Source organism: Chelon labrosus, assembly GCF_963514085.1.
Source record: "Chelon labrosus genome assembly, chromosome: 21".
Classification (NCBI taxonomy): Eukaryota; Metazoa; Chordata; class Actinopteri; order Mugiliformes; family Mugilidae; genus Chelon; species Chelon labrosus.
The window spans coordinates 22,417,817-22,438,774 of NC_140354.1; the positions used below are offsets into that span (position 1 = coordinate 22,417,817).

General features: G+C 41.0%; 1 gene segment (V, D, J or C); it reads right to left on the bottom strand.

Moving 5' to 3' along the window:
- Positions 1–4,848: 4,848 nt before the first annotated feature.
- LOC311506748 (Ig mu chain C region secreted form-like) lies at positions 4,849–19,847 on the bottom strand. The segment is given in 5 exons: positions 19,683–19,847; positions 6,097–6,103; positions 5,714–6,001; positions 5,289–5,588; positions 4,849–5,195 (listed from the first exon to the last, which is right to left on the bottom strand).
- Positions 19,848–20,958: the final 1,111 nt, after the last annotated feature.

The following is a 20,958-nucleotide window of genomic DNA, read 5'->3' on the forward strand; positions in this document are numbered from 1 at the left end:
ATATGCGGATGATTTACTCTTGTACATTACTGATCCTCTTTCTCAACTACCCAACATTCTGTCGTTATTACAAAACTTTGGCTCCTTTTCTGGGTACAAGCTCAATCTACAAAAGAGTGAATGTCTCCACATAAACTCAAAAGCTCTCCTGCTTTCTCCGTCTGATCTACCATTTCATCTGAATTCCTATAGCATCAAGTACTTAGGAGTAACTGTTACTCGCTCACTGTCTGCTTTATTAGATGCCAATTTTACCCCTCTACTCAGCTATATGAGGTCTGCTTTTCAGAGATGGGGTAATCTGCCCCTGTCAATGCTTGGCAAAATTAATTCGGTTAAGATGAACATTCTTCCAAAATTTCTATATCTTTTTCAATGTATCCCTCTATTTTTGCCAAAATCATTTTAAATCTATTGATCAAGCGGTCATTTCCTTCATATGGAGTGGAAAGACTCCTAGGATTAGGAAGTCCCTCTTACAGCAGTGCTCACTTAGTGGTGGACTGTCATTGCCAAATTTTATGTATTATTACTGGGCAGCAAATATCCATAAACTTCTGTTTTGGGTACGTAACCCCGAACCCCTGTGGTGCCAACTCGAGTTGAGGTCATGTGTGTCGTCCTCCCTCCCTGCTCTTCTCTTCTCATCACTTCCGACATCTCCCTCTCGTTACACAGACAACCAAATTGTCTGTAACTCCTTGAAAATTTGGTATCAATTCAGGCGCCATTTTAAGTCATACTCCCCCTCGACTCTTATGCCAATAACCCGCAATCATCTTTTTCCACCTTCTTTCCTAGACACTGCATTCCAGTTGTGGGAGAGAAATGGTATTCAGACGTTCAATGACTTATACATAGGCGGAGTTTTGGGTAGCTTCACAGACCTATCTGCTTCACACGACTTGCCTAAAGCGCACTTTTTTAGATACTTTCAAATTAGGCACTGTGTCTTAAAAATGTTTTCTAACTCCCCCGCTCTGCCCTCTAAGCAGCCATGGGAAGACCTCTTTAAACTCCAACCTAATCAGAGGTCACTTGTTTCTCACATTTATCGGGCTCTTCTGTCGTTTAACACGGAGCAGTGCTCTAAAAGTGCTGCTGCCTGGGAGCAGGAGCTGGGTGTGGAATTTGAGGAAGACTTCTGGGAGAGAGCCATTGATAGGATACGTAATTCTTCATCATGTGCCCGTTTGGGCCTGACACAGTTTAAAATTGTTCAAAGACTGCATCTGTCAAGTTCAAGGCTATCGAAAATATACCCTGACACTGAGGACATCTGTGTTAGGTGTAAAGGTACACCCTGCCACTTGACTCATATGTTTGCATCATGCCCCAAACTTTCGTATTCTGCTCCTTGATTTTCAAAGGAATGTTTCTAATGTACAATTTTTGTATTCATGCTTTGAAAATGAATAAAAAAAACTGTGACAAAAAAAAAGAATAAAAAATACAAAAGCCAACACAGTAAAATGTATCATTTAAATGTCACTGAAACTCAAATACTACACTAACAAATACAACACGTTAATGACATTATCCTGTAGACATAACACAGCTAAGTACAGAAAAACATATTCATTTCAATCAATAAGAAATGTGGTATTTTTATTTTCTCAGCCATGATAGATAGATAGATAGATAGATAGATAGATAGATAGATAGATAGATAGATAGATAGATAGATACTTTAATTAACCCATGGTATTGATTTTGCAGATAAACAACAGATAAATGATAATGTACATGTTAAAATAATGAAAAAGATTCATGCTTCCATTCCATCCTTTAGTGTTTCTTGACCTGAAAACAAAGAAAACATCAAACTATTAAAATGTATAAGTATTATATTCAGTTGTCCAACACAGACAGTCTCTGGTTCTTTAATGCAGTACATAGTTGTGGCTTGGAGAGCTACACACAGACTCAGTTATTTAATGAATGTGGGCTTATTCATTAATCCATCTTTGGACAAATCAACACTTTGGTTACATTGTGAGGGTAAAAAGGAACACACTGGTGTGCTCTGCAAGATAAAAAGGCCTTCAGTGCAAACCATTCATGAACCTCTTAGGACAGATTAGACCTCTGAAAATCCAGGGCTGGATGAAGGTGTATTACAGCCCATTAACACGTAAAGAGAAACCCCTTCACAACATTATCAAAGTCTGCAGCATTCATTAATACACAGGATTAGATGTTACAATCCCTTGTGCCAAAATCCCAGGCAAACACATTTAGAGGCCCTGTCCAACTGAGAAACCCTAACAAACCTACAGTCATGTGATATAATGCTTAACCAACAATCTAAATGAACTAAGTAAATGCTGCTGGCTTGTAGGCCCACAGAGCAGCAGAGGATAATTCAAACATTGTGAAACATAATCTAACCTAAAGCTGCTGGCTTGTATGGCCCGCTCAGCAGGTAACCATAGCTACCAAGCAACATAAAGACATCAGGAACCTGGCCTAAACAACAGCAGTATGCAGCATGTCATTGGAGTTTTCAAGTGGGCACCTCCCTTCACCGATGTTTCGTTAAGTTAGGCCCACAACACCTTAAGAAGGCTTAACAGTGAATTCCAGCGTCCTGGAGTCACCCCCCTCCACACTGCCACTGCACAACCCCGTTTTTCTCACCATTAATATTAGACAACAACTAATATTTCAATAATTAGCCTAGTCCTTTTATTAATCACGACAAATCGCGCCAACAAATCTACCGTGGTTCACCCCATTAATGCGGACTTAAGCACGAAACAAACAAATCTACCGTGGTTCGCCCTGTTGATGTGGGCTGAAACACAAACCAATCAACCACATCTATGATGATTTGCAAACTGAAGCCACGCAGCCACCCTTACCTTTAGCTAGCTCCTCAGCTAGCATGATTCCTACGTGTCCAGAGCCACTCACTCGCTCTCTCTGCTGCCCGAGACATGTTACATACCGCAGTCCTCTGGCTTTTTCCCCGTATGCCCAGAAGGGCAATCGCCGATTTTGCTACAAATCCACAGCAGCCCACTTCTACCGGGTGAACAAAACCTCTCCAGCCAATCTGCTCTGCGTCTGCTGCTAACTCTGCATACTTGGCTCTCTTACGCTCGTTAGCCTCCTCAACTCTATTTTCGTAATGTGTAGAGTGGACAAATCAACACTTTGGTTACATTGTGAGGGTAAAAAGGAACACACTGGTGTGCTCTGCAAGATAAAAAGGCCTTCAGTGCAAACCATTCATGAACCTCTTAGCACAGATTAGACCTCTGAAGAACCAGGGCTGGAGGAAGGTGTATTACAGCTCATTATCAAAGTCTGCAGCAGAGACTTTATGAGAGCAAATACATAGGGCTCAGCACAAGGTGCAAAACATTCATGTGCACCAAGAATTCATGGGTCAATTTAGACTCCCAAGTCAGAGCAATTCTGGAACCACATTCAAGAAGAAAAGGTGTGGGGAAGGCTTGGAACCCATGAGGTGCAAACCATTCATAAAGCTCCTCATAAACCTAGGCCAGATCACATTTGGAGGATATCACACCAGAAATGATCTGAAGAGCCAGAGCAGTTCTGGAACAGCATGTGGTCCATGAACATGAACATCTTTCAGTTGCACTGGGTCGGTAGCATTTATTAATGATGTGGTAGAAGCATTCTGAAGTGTATGGAGATATACTGTCTGCTCAGATTCTTCCAAATGAAGCAGAGATGGCAGATGATGGTTCACAGCACAGATGGACAATAAGCCAACACGTTGTCTGAACGTATCCCAGGGGTTTTTGGAGGTAAAGAAGCAGAATAGTCATCAATGTATGAGTCAGTCACCTGATCTCAGCTCAACAAACAGCATTTCACTTGCTGAAGGTAAAACTAAAGGTAGAAGAGCCACAAGACATCTGCAGTAGAGGCCTGACAAAGCATGACAAAGCAGGAAACCCACTGACCCATCCCACCGGGATGTCCATGGGTTCCAGACTTGAGGCAGTCTAAACTTTTAACATTTTATTTAGGATGAGGTTTATTTGTCCAGTCACCTTTGAGCCTGTGGAAATAAGGGACTGTGTTTGAAAAATGACTGTAACTTTATGATTAATGATTCAAAATGAAACACACGCATCTTGGAAGTCATCACAATCATCCCCAACAAATTCACTCTGTATCTCTGGCCACTTTTGAAAGTTTCTATTCTCGTTTGTGAAGATGGGAATGAACGGCTCAAACCTACAGGACAAAATAAAAACTACATTTAGCCCTTTAAAAAGCTGAAACTCAGAAAAACTCTGCATGTTTTCCTTGATCAGGCTGAATATCATGCTATAGAGGAGAGAGAATATGAAGAGGACTATGAAGGAGGAGGATGTGAACCACAGGCTGCTGAACTCATCCTCTTCAGTAGCACCGTCTGTGCAGTTCAGAGCAAAATATTCTAAAGAACAATAAGAAGAGGAAGGCACAGTATAGGTGGTTAGATGAGTTAGGTGTATGTATGCACATTTTTTTTTATTAGGGCAACAAACTCGTTCTCTCTCAATGAACAGCTGAACAACGGAACGGTAAAGCGAGGCTTGTCTGAAAACTACTCGTACAAAGTGAGTGTTTGTGCTTGTTTTAAGATGTTGTCATTCACGTACACACGGAACAAACGTTTCTCAATGCAACATTTATTTGAAACAGTCAGCACACTCATCAAGCTGCTGGACAATGGGACAAAGACAGATTTGAAACACACCATGACGACAAAGAAAACAACAATGTTTGTACAACCACAGTGATTGAGGACATCACAGAGTGAACAGGTTTTCATGACACAGAGACTGAATGACACGTCAGCACAAAATACAACATTTAAGGTTACTTTGCTTCATATTCACATGAATCACCTGTGGCCTTAGACACTCCTGGATGTTTCATACCATTATCACTACCAGCAGGCCAGACGTTACAGTGGAACACCTTCTTCTGGTTCCACTTTTCCTTGTTGGTGATGTAAAGACTTGTAACTGAGTAGCCATTTGTGGTCTTCTGTGGAGGGAAGTTGACGCCATCAGTGAAGACTCCAGTATCTTCTGACCAGGTGATGTAGTAATCCTGCAGCACAGAACTGGAGACCAGACACACCAGAGTGACCTCAGTGGAGTTGTCTTTTCCAATGTCCTCATCTGGAAGGATGTGAACTGTCACTGTTGTCTTTGTCCCATCTGAAAGAGAGTCAAGGAGATCCATGACTGAGCTGAAGTCAACAACAACAGCAACCAATCCCTGTAATAGTCACTCTATGTTTAGTTACATACCTCCTCTCTTCACAGTCAGCTCTTGGATAACTGGTGTCATACCTCCTCTGGTGGCAGAACATCTCACTGTGTTGACTGTCTTCCACTCAGTGAGACTTTGAGTCAGTTTGCTGGTTTTGCTCTGTGCACTATCTTGTGTATTAATGTTGTTTGTCACAGTCTGTCCATTAATCTGCCAACTGATTTTAATTCCAGAGACAATGGTCGTGTCCTTTGCTGTGACGACACACTCCAACTCTACCTGGTTGATGTTAAATATTTTTGTAGGATTTGGGGAGTTCAGTGTCACTGTGATGGGAGCTACATGAGGAGAAGTAATGAAATTAATTAGGAATCAGCACTATTTACTTTTTCTGAACAGGAAAAGAAAAAAGACAGTCTTCTTAGTATTAGCTTCAGATTTCCATATGTTAATGACTGTTTACCTTTGGAGATCTCTTTGGTATATTTTTCTCCTGTGTGAGTCACCTCACAAGTGTACACAGCTTTACTGTCCCAGTCTGATTTGTTGATTTTCAGGACACTGACAGATGAATATCCAGTTTGAACGAATGTGGGGCTCCAAGCAGTGAAGTCAGTAACAGTGTTTCCATTCTTTTTCCAACTGAATTCCAGTCTGCCAGGGATAAACTCCTCAGCAGTACACACCAGAGTCTGTTTGTCTCCACTTGGCACTGATAGCAAAGTTACCTTTGGAGGAACCTTTACCTCTGCTGAATAGAGAAAGAAATACATAATTATGTCATTTTATGTTTAATAACTGACAACACCTGCAGTCAGTATTCATTACCTGTTACCTGAGACTCACATAGAACCTACAGAAGAATAATAATAAGAATAAGGATAAGAAAAACCTTTATTAGTCCCTCAATGGCTAAACTGAAGTTCACAACACCTTACAGAGAAGACAGAATAAAAAATAACGAGAGCAAAAACAGTAGCTTGCAAAAGATAAATCATGAAATAGAAGGGGATAGAAATATTGCACAGATTGAATTGTAAAATATTGCATAGAGAGAGCTCAAGTAAGAGGTGTTGCAAGCAGCTGTCGGCTTCGACCAGCGCCGGGAGCGGAGTACAGAGAAATACTTTACAATATACAAACGTATATGAAGCTGCGCATTTCCTCCAGGATGAGTCACAGAACAACTGTAAGAGAAAGAATCAAAACATGGATACTTTGATCACACTGACTCCTGTATATTTGTTGTTATTTGGAGGTGAAATATATTGTTGAGAATCCAGACTGGTCCCTCTGGAGTTGGTCCACGTAAAAGTAAGACTCCCTGGGTTGAAGTCACGAGTGAGACAGCCAATGATCTGATCTCCAGCCCCAGAATCACACTGACTCAGAGGGAAAATCTTTGGTGCAACTGTTTCTGTGAAAGAAGAGGAAGTTTGAAGTTTAAATGTTTCTAAATATATAGCTACACAAATGTGTAATTTCAGAACACAACCTTCATTAACAGATCGAATAAAACCTGATTACAAATAACTGAAATAAATGCTCATCAAAGTTCTACAATTCTCGGCCGCTTCACAATTGAAAATAGTTTGAAATTCAAGATCATGAAGGCTGCTTTTTTTTGTTGTTGTTTTTTTGTTTTATTTTTTTTTAATATTACATCAAACGCCGTGCTGAATTAATTGATAATGATTTAGAAGAATATTTTCTAATTATTTTAAAGAAACTGCCTCATTAAAAACATCTGGTCAGCTCTGTTTCATCTGCTCTGTCAGTTTAAATTTAAAGACCATATGAACAGAACTTTTTTTTCTCTCAATAAATATAAAGAAGTCCCTGCAGATATTATGTTTAAATGTGTCTTACCTGAAGTTACTGTGACTGTAGTTCCTTTACCCCAGTTGAGGAAAGCATTATCACAGTGCTGCGTCTCCATTCACTGGCTGAACATAAACCAAGAGCACCTGGAAAAACAAGTAAAAACCTGAGAAATGGATGAAATCAACACAAATCCTGCTCAGTGTGATACTGTGGTGTCACCCTGTGTGTTGTACAGGTCAGTCTGTGAGACTCTCCAGGTCTTTTAACCACTGGTTCAGACTCTGTTATGGTCCAACCTTCAGCTCCACTCCAAACAAACAGAGCAACCACCAAGAGTGTCAGCTTTCTGTCAGCCATGTTGACAGTGTGATTAGTAGGTTTTCAACTCCCCTTTAAATATGATGTCAACTGGAGCCCTGTGAGAATTTGGTTACAGTCAGCTCCTCCTACATCACTCCATCTATTTAAGCATGCTTAAATTCCTAATTTTGCTTTTATATTTATTTAAGTATTTTGCTTATATCCAAATTTAAACTCCCTGGCACAGTGCATATCTTTCTCTTGGTGACTGCTTTTTTGTTGACTGTTTCCATGTTGTTTGCCCCATTTATCCAATCTCCCATTTAGCCAAAAGTATTGGCTCATCTGCCAACTCTCAACTGTTCTGGGAAGGCTTTCCGCAAAGTGTAGGAGTGTGTTTATGACCATTCTTCCTGAAGCACATTTGTGAGGTCGGACGCTAATGTTGGATGAAAAGGCCTGGCTCTCAGTCTTGGCTCTAATTCATCCCAAATGTGTTCTATCATGTTGAGGTCAGGACTCTGTGCAGGCCAGTCAAGTTCTTCCACACCAAACTCACTCATCCATGTCTTTATGGACCTTGCTTTGTGAACTGGTGAGCAGTCATATTGGAACAGGAATGTTCCATCGCCAAACTGTTCCCACAAAATTGGGAGCATGGAATTGTCCAAAATCTCTTGGTATGCTGAAGCATTCAGAGTTTCTTCTACTGGAACTAAGGGGCCAAGCCCAGGTCCTGAAAAACAACCCCACATCATAATCTCCCCTCCACCAAACTTCACACTTGCCACAGTGCAGTCAGACAATTACTGTTTTCCTGGCAACCACCAAACCAAGATTCATCCATCAGATTGTGAGATGGAGAAGCTTGATTCATCACTCCAGAGGACACGTCTCCAGTGGTCATCTGGCTCTTTGCATTGCACTTGGCTGATTCTTCTGATAGTTCACAGAAGGAAGTCAAGCTAAAAGTAAAGAAAAAACTGTTCAGATCCACTTGCCTTTTTAAACCTCTCCTTGTTTTAGTCTGACAGTAGAGAGGGGTTCAGAGGAGCTGTCCAGTGCTGAAATGAGTGACTGCTGCTTGTCAGAGGCCTTGAACCAAGGAAAGTTGTCAGACTCTTAAATTCCAGGTCTCTGGTCCTAGAGCGCCCTCTAGTCTTTTAAAACAAGTGACGGTACATTTCCAGTCTCACCTTTAAAAATCCATGACATTGTTCAGCTTTTAGATGATGAGTCAATACTGTTTTGTCATTTCATATATTTTTTTTAAAACTAGTAGAGATTTTTGTCTGGACTGGTTTGTTTTAAATTCAAATTCAAGGGAATTAACTCACAATTCCTCCCAGAGACACACAGACACATCAGTCCTTTTGTTAGTTAACATTGTTCAAATAACATTCTATGATATCACCATATTAAATGGTACTGTCATTCACTGAATGTGTGTTACAGTAATGCTGCTGGAATTAGATTTTAAATTCTCACTGAAAACTCCCAAAGTTACAAACTGACTTGTGTCTGATCAAAGATCACATGTTACTACTTCAATCTGTGTTCAAGTCAGTTTCAAAGTTACTGTGAGCCACTAATGGAGGAAGACAGACAGATGCTGAACTGTTTCTCTCAGTGATCTGATGTGAAATCATTAGTGGTGTGAGGGCTCCTCCTCTGGTGGCTTCATGTTCCAAGTGTTCAGACACTGAGAGGTTTTTGTTCAGGTCTACTGATAGTTTGTGTTACTGTGACTCTCTGGCACAGTAATACACAGCAGAGTCTTCAGGCTGCACATTCTGTCCATTTAGAGTCACTGTGTTGCTGGAAGAGTCTAAGTTGATACTGAACTTGTTCTTTAGTGAATCTTTGTAGTATGTTGAAGAGCCAGTTCTCCTCCCAATAAACTCCAGTCCTTTTCCTGCAGGTTGTCTGATCCAATTTGTCCAATAGCTGCCAACCGAATAAGAGACCTGACAGGTGTTGGTCAGACATTGACCTGGCTGCACAGTCACAGAGGCTGGCTGTGTCAACTGTTGACACTTCACACCTGTTAAAAGAAGAAAATGTTTTCTATCAAATGATCAAGTTATATTAGAAAACAACATGTGCTGACTATCATCTAAAGAGACTCACATCCAGCTGCTAGGAGCAGTAACAGAGCTACAGGAAACATGTTTGTTGGTGAAGCTGACTTGCTGTGAACTCCACTCCACAGTCTGATGGGAAGTTTTTATAGCTGAGGAACAAAGGAGGTCACTGAGTTTGCATACAGTCAAACAGATGAAGCATCAGTGTTGGTCTAACTGCAGTCAGTTGGACTTAAATCAGTTGGAGGTGTTAACAGTGTGTCTTCTGGAGTGTGTCTTAATCGTCCGTTATTCAATGTGAAAGTTGTTTTCAGAGCCTGACATGCTTCAGTGCTTGTTACACCCCTCTGCACCTCTACTGGTGTCTGTGGCTTGTGCTTAATCACCTTAACCAGCCACACCTGAGAAGACTGAATAAAGTGCATTGTTGCAGAGGCCTAAGACGACCACTTTTCAGCTGCAGAGGCTCACCATGTCTAACCTGTCACCTTGTTGATTTCTTTTGAATTAAATAAACCCTTATTATTTTGTAACTCTGTCATGTGTCTCCTCTTTATGTTGTGGCAATTGAGCCAGGTCGTAACAGTCACGGTGGTAACTTGACTGTGACTGCAGCTGTAAAGGCTGATGTGAAGGATATATAAGCAGCAGGCAGCTGGAGAAAGACACCTGACATTGACTGGCCTTTTGTGTTTCTATAACCATAAGTTCAACATTATTTTTTAGAATTTCCCCAAATAAATGCTCATTTAATGTCATTAATAATAATATTTGTTGTCCACAAAACAGTGTTGTAAATACCTGGACAATGACTGTTGTAAATGGCTGTTAAGAACTTATAACCAGAATGCTTATTTTTTTATTATGTATGTGGTTAATGTTTAGTTTTCTTGGTTTTCCCAACAGAGAAAAATAAACATTATTTCTCTTCTGGTTTAATCCAGTCAGTATTCAGGACTGGAGGTTTTTGTACAGCTGCTCAACCAACTTCAGTCACTGTGACACTCGAGCACAATAATAAACAGCAGAATCTTCAGTCTTCAGACTGTTCATCTGCAGAAACAGCTGTTCTCTGCTGTCGTCTCTGGAGGTGGTGAACCGGCCTTGAACTGACTGAGAGTAGTATTGGTGTCTACCAACACCACCAACATAAGCAACCCACTCCAGTCTTTTTCCAGCAGCCTGTCTGACCCAAACCGTCTGGTGGCTGCTGAATGTGTATCCAGAGCCTGTACAGGTCAGTGTGTGGGATTCTCCAGGTGTTTTAACCACTGGTTCAGATTGTGTCAGAGTCTGACCATCAACACCTGTCAAGAGAATAAAAAGCATCAAGTGAAATAAGCTGCTGACTCCAATCAAAGCTATGTAAAATGAAGATGAGTGAAAGTGTTGACCTGCCCAGCAGATAGTTAAAAGCAGCAGTCCTGTCCTACAGTCCATCATGTTAAACTGTGTGTCCACTGTTCTCTGTCATCCTCTCTGCAGTCAGATAAGTAGAGGTGGAAGACATCTTTGTTTTGCATTGACTCCTCCTCTCAGGAAGGATGCAGCTGGACTTGACTTGTTGGTTTTGTTAGTCTGATTTTAATACCCAGTAAAATTCATGACTGGCCTGAAACAGTCATTCAACCTGTATCTGATCTTTAGAAGCTGATTTTGTGATCTGTGAGTATACTGTATGAATGTGTTCATTAATGTGATTCACCATGATCTTGTATGGTGGATCTAGGGAGGGAGCCCACCTGTTCAGTGGTAGAGCTTGAAGTGTAATTAGTAGCAGCCTATAAAAGGGACCCCTCTCACAGAGACAAGGGGGACTGGTTGATTGGCAGAGCTGCTACCAGACCTCAGGCCACCAAAGCACATTAGTCAGGATTTCTTTTGTTATGTCTTGTAAGTCCTTTTTTTGTTGTAATGATTTACACTGGTGAATAAACACTTGGTTGGTCTGAACCTCATCTGAGCCTCAAGCCTCCTGTTTCAATCCAACCACTGCCAGGCCATTCCAGCACTATGTTAGTTGTTACAATATATATATACATATGTGATTATTTTGTGTATTATATTATTATTATGAATGTTTTTTATTCATCACAACATTTTGTGCGAGGATTTCCCCCAAAACAAATGCTTTAAATTGTGTTTTGATATCTCAACTAAAACATCTTTAGCAGACACATGTTGCTAGTTCAAATTAAATTAATTATTCATTATTTTAAAAAAAAGATAAATATAACTCTATGCCATTTATTCAATAATGATGGAAGATACATTTGGCTTCTTGAAGTTGAATGTCTTGTTAGATTCAGTTTTTAAAGTCATGTCACTCTGAGATCATTGGATCAAATCTAAAGACTGTTTCTGTCTGTACTGTAACAGTAAACACAGCTGAAATCATTAGTGGTGTTAGGGCTCCTCTTCCTTTTGTTCAGGTCTGTTGGTGGTTTGTGTCCCTGTGGGGCCAAGTACACAGTAATACACAGCTGTGTGGAGAGGATCTGATCAGAGCTCTTCTGTCACACAGACACACACGTCATTTCCTTATAAGGCAACACACAAGAGGATGTATTGACATATGACTGATAGTAAAACAGTTCAATTCAAATCAGTCTAAATGTAGAAGAAATGTTCAGGTATTGGTTTTCATTTCTCATAAAGAGAAGGTGGAAACATGGATATTTGAATAAATGAGGCAATGACACAAGATGACAAATGTACTTAGTGATGATCTCTAATCAGAATGTATTTAAATAGATTAAAATGAAGATGAAATGCTCTGATATAGTTCTTGTATTCAGAGGAAAATATCCAGAAAGTCAAGATATATTTAAAGCACTCTGTCTTGATGTGATGAGTTTTTGTACAGCTGCTCAACCAACTTCAGTCACTGTGAGTCTCTAGCACAATAATAAACAGCAGAATCTTCAGTCTTCAGACTGTTCATCTGCAGATACACCTGCTTTCTGTTGTTGTCTCTGGAGATGGTGAACTGGCCTTGAACTGACTGAGAGTAGTATTTGCTGCCACTGTTATCACTGATAGCTGCAATCCACTCCAGTCCTTTTCCAGCAGCCTGTCTGACCCAAGCGTTCCAGGGATGGCTACTGAACCCTGAATATGTACAGGTCAGTGTGTGGGATTCTCCAGGTCTTTTAACCACTGGTCCAGACTCAGTCAGTGTTTGACCCTCAGTACCTGCAGAAATGGAAACAGCTCATTAGTTCAGTCACATTGTCTTCACATCACTTTGTTTGTCCAACACATTTTCATGTCCTTACCAGCCAAGGTACAAAACATGATGAAGAAAATAACAGGTGTGATCATTGTAAAAGTCACTTGTCTTTGTCCAGTCTGCAGTGTGTATGTTAGACTGAGCTGACCTTTGCTCTGCAACACATATAAACACATCAAAGATATCAGTTTTGCATTGACTCCTCCTCCTCAAAGAGAAACACACCATATTTCACACATCTCTGAAAACAACTATGTAGATCATTATTCTACATTTGGATATTTACACCTTGAAGCTTCAACTGGACAAAGACACAACTCCAAATAAATGATGGTGATGCTTCCTATTGACTCCATAAATAAACAACTTCATGGAGAAATAAGCTGCTAAATCAACTTCAATATTAATGATATATATTTCACAACTTCTCTTCAATATGTTACTGCAGTTTTTAACTTGATTCATGTTGTTGTTCTCAGCAGCAACTGGACCAGTTTTAGATTTGGAATATTATGGAGAAATGTCCACTTACAGTTCATGTGTCATTCAACACTGCTGTAAAATATCATTATTATCCATTGGTTATCCAAAAAACAACTTGTTATTGGCAACTATATGAACTCATAAGCATATAACATATCATTTCGAGTGAAAAAGAGAAAGTCCAAAAAAAAGTCAAAGGTACAAGACTGTGTTCATATTTTCATTTCCGAGAGAAGGAACTACTCATCCCATAAACCACCGCGCCTCACTGAAGGCCCCTCACTGAAGTCGACTCGAAGCCACAACCTCGAAAGAGCCTTTTCAGCGACTTCCAAATCTGACGACGGCCACGCGAACTTTTTCCTCCAGTGATTTTTATATAGTGAATGTGCAGTTAATATCAGTTCTTTCAGTAGTAATCGTGTCAATAATAGCGTTTTATATAGGTATTGTGTATTGAATTTTATATTTAGCATCGTGTATTTTATCGTGTATTTTATATTGTGTGCGTGTGTGAAAGCGGTTAACGATAACGTTAGCAACATGGTGCAGTGCTTTGTACCTGACTGCAATCACCGCTCAGTCGTCAACACATGTCGTTTCCATCGATTCCCCAAGAGTGATACCGTGAGGAATCGGTGGATAAGATATATCAAGTAACCCTAACCCCCTAACCCAAGCCAAGGAGATCATATTTTGAGTTTTAGTCACGTACAATGCAAGTTTACATTTTGCTTCCTAAAATATATTTACACAATGTAACATGGAAACTAGTGCCCTGTTGAAATTTTGTTACATTTTCTTTATTGTTTTATTTATTTTGATTTATTCTTTAAGAAGATGCACTGAATTTTGGTGAATAAGAGGACCTATTTTGTTTTAGCACACATATTTGTACGTTAGCGTGCAAAATATGGATGTGTAAGCAGTTAAAATAAGCCTTTGTGACAATAAAATTTGTTTTGGTTGAAATAAACAAATAATCGTGATAATTAATTGTGATCTCACTATTGATCAAAATAATCGTGATTATCATTTTGGCCATAATCGTGCAGCCCTAGTCTCTAGCACAATAATAAACAGCAGAATCTTCAATCTTCAGACTGTTCATCTGCAGATACACCTGCTCTCTGCTGTTGTCTCTGGAGATGGTGAACCGGCCTTGAACTGACTGAGAGTAGTATTTGCTGCTACCACTGCCGTTATCAATCCAAGCGATCCACTCCAGTCCTTTTCCAGCAGCCTGTCTGATCCAGGCCATCCACCAGTTGCTGAGTGAAAATCCAGAGACTGTACAGGTCAGTGTGTGAGACTCTCCAGGTCTTTTAACCACTGGTTCAGACTCTGTTATGGTCCAACCTTCAGCTCCACTCCAAACAAACAGAGCAACCACCAAGAGTGTCAGCTTTCTGTCAGCCATGTTGACAGTGTGATTAGTAGGTTTTCAACTCCCCTTTAAATATGATGTCAACTGGAGCCCTGTGAGGATTTGGTTACAGTCAGCTCCTCCTACATCACTCCATCTATTAAAGTCACATTCAAGGGAATCAACTCACAATTTGATTTTTGGACAAATATTAAATGTCATTGTCCTCTCAGAGACACACAGACACACCAGTCCTATATTTGGTAAAATGAATAACTGATGTCATCAAGTCAATCCTCTCTGATCTGTGTATATCATCAACACTACAACCATGAGGATTTTATTAATTACAAAATGTCAGTCTTGGTTTAGATATCAGGTACACTAGTCATTATTCTGAACATTGACTAACTTTTTTTTGTCATCTCACAAAGTCACACCAATGATTTAAAATTATTATTGATTGTGGACATCTCACATTTTTGTGTTTATAAAGGAGCAAAACTTTGCATAGAGCTCCCTCTACAGGTTTAAAAAGGAACATTCAGCAGTTCAAAGCTCTGTTCCACATCACTGCCTGGAAGCTTATTGTGGAGCAGATGAGAGCATGCAATAATATAAAGCATCTGTCCTCAGCCCTACTCATAATACTCTGCTGAGAATCAGTGTGGAGTTTGATGGTTTAATGGGACAGCTACAGGAACCAGGAGGACAAAGACAAAACTCTTGGTGGGGAACAGAAGGCTGAGATAGTTGACTGGAAGGCAGATGGAGCAGATGAGTCAGAGACAGGTAGGGTCGGTACCAGGAAGTCTCACATGGCAAAGAACAAGCTGACAGAGGAGTGAGTGTGGAACTGAAGAATATATGCTGGCCTGATTAGAGAATGAGAAGCAGCTGTGTGCACAGGTGAGCTGAGTTGATTGATGAGGTGGGAGTGGCTGGCAGGCTGAGTGATGCAGAGGGGGGGTCAATGGAAAAGTACTTTGAGGGAGATGGGTGACTGGGCTGTGACGAATAATGTTCCCTCTTGTGTCACTGTGTCTCTGGAGCACCATAATAAACATATTGAATCTTGATCTGCAGATTCACCTGCTGTTGTCTGGAGATGGTGAACCAGCCTTTGATGACTGATGATCTATCACCACTATAATGGGCAGTAACAAAGCTCATCATCAGCTGATTGCTGTCTTCACCGTTTGTTTCGAACTTCATATTGTAGGTCTTCTACTGCCCCCTGGAGGTTCTAGTGGAAATAAATACTTGGATGTTTTTGTACAGCCTCTCTGTTCACTTTAACCACTGTGAGTCTCTGGCTCAGTAATAAACAGCAGAGTCTTCAGGCTGCACATTCTGTCCATTTAGAGAACCTGCAGACACACAGCTCATTACCTACTGTCCTGCAGATACATTGTCTTTTTGATCAGCATGTCTGTAAAGAAAATATTTGCTTCTTACCGTCCCAGTTAACTGACAGCAAAAGAAAAACAAGCACAAAGTCAGTAGTGATCACTGTGAAAGCCGTTTGTCTCTGTCCAGTCTACAGTGTGTATGTCAGTGATTTAGTCCCTGTCTTAAACTCTGCAACACATATGTAAAGATGGAGGAGGTCAGAGTTTGCATCGACTCCTCCTCCTCTTTGTGTACGCCCCTCTGATAAAATAGTTAAATACAAGGTAGAATAAATTATTCGAAAACTCATCTCCAGACTGTTTTTTGGAGAAGTGACGCTGAACAAAGACGCAGAAACTACAAACACAACTGCACCATCGGCTGATGTGGTGCAACCTGGCAAACAATGTGGGAATGCTCCTGAACAGTTCCACTCATTTTTGCAGCAGCTCAGCTGCTTCACACAATATTGCTTTAAAATAGCAGATGTAAGTTCAAACAGAGACCACCTGATGGCAGTCCAAGCCAGTTTATCAGCTTCTAAAATCCACCTCTGAGTTTCCCATCACTCACAGTGCATGCTCCTGGAAGGCAGTCCCTTGTGTCATTTGCTTGTTATCACCTGCTGCAGTTTGTCAGACTTTGCAGGTGCTGCAAGGAAATGAAATGAATGAAAAGGAAAAAACAAGAAGAATGAAAGGAAAATCTAATATCTTGTAAACCTTGTGCAAATCCTTGCTCCACCACGTGCTGCATCAAGACCAAATGATTTCATTCTGACACAGACTTCCTCACCAGATGGCAGCATTTACTCAGGTTTCCAGCTTCTCCCGATCAGCTGGAATGTGAGGCAACGTGAGCCTTTAGCTCATCAACAAGCTGACATTTAAAACACGGGACAACAAACAGGCCAGATCATTTAGAAGGCGTGCACCATATGAAAAGCTCATCTCATACATACAGTAGAAAGTACATTTACTTGGATGGTTTTGAGGTACGTGAACTTGAATTGGGTGTTTTCATGTTATGCTAGACTTAGACTTTATTCATCCACAAGGGAAATTGCTTGGTCACAGTAGCTCAGATGCACATAAAAAACACTCTTGAGAACCACAAGAAACAAATTAAATAAAATAATTCTTTATGATTCCACTGAGCGGAGCTTTGTGTCGTGACAAGGTGGAATTTAGGAGTCACAGCAGCAGGGCCAGACGGTTGTAAAAGTCGGTGTAAAAAAAGTAAAAGGCTAATACATACTGTCATTTGCATAATAAAATCCAAGATATCCTGCTCAACATGGACTGAGGCCAGCGAGAAGAAGTGGGTTTTCAACAATGATTTAAAATGCTCCAAACTCTGGGAGCAGCTTTGATATAAAAGGGTCGGCTGTTCCAGAGTTTGAAAAGGCTCTATCGCCTCTGTTTCTGAGCCTGGATCTGGGGAGGACCAGTAGCAGCTGGTCTGTTGATCACAGAGCTCTGGCTGGAGTGTGGTCATGAAGTAGTTTCTGACAGATAACATGGTGGCCGGCCATTAAGGCTCTTAAAAACTAGTAATAACATTTGTAATGAATCATAAAATGGACTGGAAGCCAGTTTAGGGATGTCAGTACCTGTATAGATAGATAGAAATTCAGTGTCCAGTAGCTTCATCACATAGAAACAGATATGAAATATATTTAAGTTATATAATCAAATATATATAAAATATAACAGTGGTATCAGCAATGACCACAGTCCAGTTGGTTCCTCACAGGGAAGCATTTAGACTGTGGTCATTGCTGGTTTCATTGTTTTTTTTCCAGTTAATAGACGGCCTGCTGCAGTCTGTGCAGCCTGCAGGCAGCGTGTTGATGACTGGTCCAGCCCGGTGTACAGAGAGTTCCAGTAGTCTCAATGAGAAGCAATGAAAACCTGAATTATCCTCTCAAAATCATATATTGTCCTTTCTACTCCACGATATTTATTCTGACACATAATTACATGAGCTTTTACAAAATGAAAATAATAAATGAAAAATATGGTCAAATATTTAAACAGCGTTTTATTTTGTGTTTGTCTTCAAACTATTGAAATTTTGCATGTTATTTTTGGTTCTTCCCTCTCAACATCTCACATGGTTTAATGATGAATATTCAAATGATGCTAAATATTTCACCAAACATCTTCTACCACCTCAACCCTTCATTGCACTTCAGTCTACTTACTTAACTTTGGTGGTTTATTCAACGGGGCTTTTCGCAGGCGGCCTTTGCCGTCTTCGTCCCCCAAAGTGCAGACCTTTTACTTTTGCAGACCTTAAGTAACTAACTTAAGTTAATTACTTAAGGTTGATACAGCAGGTGTAATTACTTTTTCTACTCTTAATATATTCACACATATATAATTAGTTTTCTTTCTTTTTTTTATCTAAATTGAACTTTTGCACAATCTTGCCCCACGGCTGTAAAACCTAAATTCCCCCTTGTGGATTGATAATGTTAACTCCAATAAACACGCTGTTTATATCACTTTTACTGCTTTATTGCTCCTCGACATCCACACAAATCATCCGCCATCAACAGCACCGTAAAACGACAACGCCCCCTACCGAGCGTGCTCTGCGTAACACAGGTCAAAGGCAGAACTTCTTTTACCGTAATGACCAGAATAAAAGGGAAGTACATGTTAACAATCTCCCTCTATTTTAAAGAGAAAAAAATAATAAAAATAAATAAATAAATAAATTGACTGTACCAAATATAACAAAATAAAGCTATCTTATTACCATTAACAGAACTCAAAGCTCAGATGACTTTGCAGAAGTATTTGGTGTGAATTCAACAAAAACTGAACATATTCACATATTAACCAGTTTTTAGGTTTCCACAGAATTACACACAAAGTTCTTTCTTTTTTAAATTATCACAGTTTCCAAAAACCTTCACTCAGTGCTTTCAATAGGCACAGAGCAGATGCTCCCTTTTTGGTAAGACAGTCAGCGAGCTGTGCTTTACTGTCCGACCAGAGTATCTCCTTGATTTTCTCACTTTGTATGAGCTCTCTAATGCTGCTGATCTCCAATCGCAGTCTTTTCTGTGTGACCTGTTTTGTCGATTTAAGAGCATCAAACAAAGAGTGATTATCAGTCACACAGATCAACGGAGGAGTATTTGCTTCAACATTCCCAGTAGTGAGCTCAGAAAAAAGGGTTGTCAGAAAAATGGCATTGTCTATCCCTTCTGCCATAGCAAGGGTTTCCCCTGCAAGGGTGCTCCGCACCACACGTCTGATTCTTTTAGACTGCCAACAGAGAGGGGAGAATTTTCCTTCTTTTCCCATAAGGACAATAAAAGTTCCACCCTGAGTACCTCCATCTGGAAGGTTGCCAAGAGAGGCATCACTGAAAACTACCAAGTTCAGAGCATCATTCTCTCCCAAATGCTGAAACTTGAGGGTCACCTGTTCTGATTTCAGCTTACAAATGACTTTATTTACCTCATGAATGGACTGCACTGTGGCATGTTTCACATTGGAAGCTAAACTGCAGGAGTTAAACAGGATAGATGCAAGATGGCGGCGCGCGCGAGCGCAGCGGCTCTTTGCTCTCCAAGTTGGTGCTTAATTTTGTTTGTTTGGTCGCTGCTAGTGATAGATCTGTATCAGTCAACACAGTTCTATAGTCGTCAAGAACTGTTAAACATTGGAGTCACCAATAGCAGGGAGATAACGTTATCTTTTCATCGGACCCACAACATCCCCGACTCCATTACCAGGGAACCGGGCTCCCTATGGTTGGTTATCCCAGAGAAGCGACGCAGACGCCGGCGGGAGAGAAAACAAAAGCGGGGCTGCAGAGCGGGTCTCGGTGTCAGACTACGCAGAGACCCACACAGATCACCGATCCCCAGCCTCTTCCTCTCCAATGCCAGGTCCATTGTCCACAAGATCGGCGACCTGGAACTATCTCTAGCCGCAAATAACTCAACAAGGAACTGCAACACAATGGTAATCACCGAAACTTGGCTTAACTCTTCGATCCCCGACACCGCTGTCGAGCTGACTGACAGAACGCTGCACAGACAGGACAGATCCAGAGACACCGGTAAGAGAAGAGGAGGGGGGCTGAGTGTATATGTGAATGACAACTGGTGCGAGCAGAGCCGCGTTATAGACAGTCACTGTTCCCGTGATCTGGAGTCTCTGTCAGTGCTGTGCAGACCCTTCTACCTACCGAGAGAGCTAACAGTAGTAATAGTGACAGCAGTCTATATTCCACCGGACGCTGATGTTAGCTTGGCTTTGGCTCACCTTCACCAAACCATCAGTAAGCAGCAGAAAACCCATCCGAACGGAGTCCATGTGATTGCGGGTGATTTTAATAAGGCATGCTTGAAGTCAGTGCTCCCCAAATTCACTCAATATGTAGACTGCGCCACCAGGGGAAATAACACTCTTGACCATGTCTACTGTAACTTAAAGCATGCCTACAGGGCAGTGCCTCTCCCTCACCTGGGGCTCTCAGATCACCTCTCTCTGCTCCTCTTTCCTGTCTACACCCCTCTTAGGAGGACAACGAAGCCATGCACAAAAACCATAACAACATGGCCAGAGGGGGCGCTGTCACAACTCCAAGACTGCTTCTCAAGCACTGAATGGTCCCTTTTTGAACAGGGGGATCTCCAGGAGCATACAGATACTGTTCTTTTTTATATAAAGACCTGCATTGACAATGTGACTGTAAATAAACGCATCAGGGTATTTCCTAACCAGAAACCTTGGATGACTTCAGAAGTACACAAACTCCTCAAAGCGCGGGACCGAGCCTTCAGGTCAGGGGACATAGCCCTATACTCCACTGCCAGGGCTGATCTGAAGAGGGGAATCAGGACTGCCAAGCTGGCCTACAGAGAGAAAATTGAAAACCATGTCTCGGATAATGACCCAAGACGAGTGTGGCAGGGGTTACAACATCTCACTAACTATCGGGGCAGGAAAAAAACAGTAACAACAGCAAATGGTGCCCTGCTGGCAGAAGAGCTTAACAAC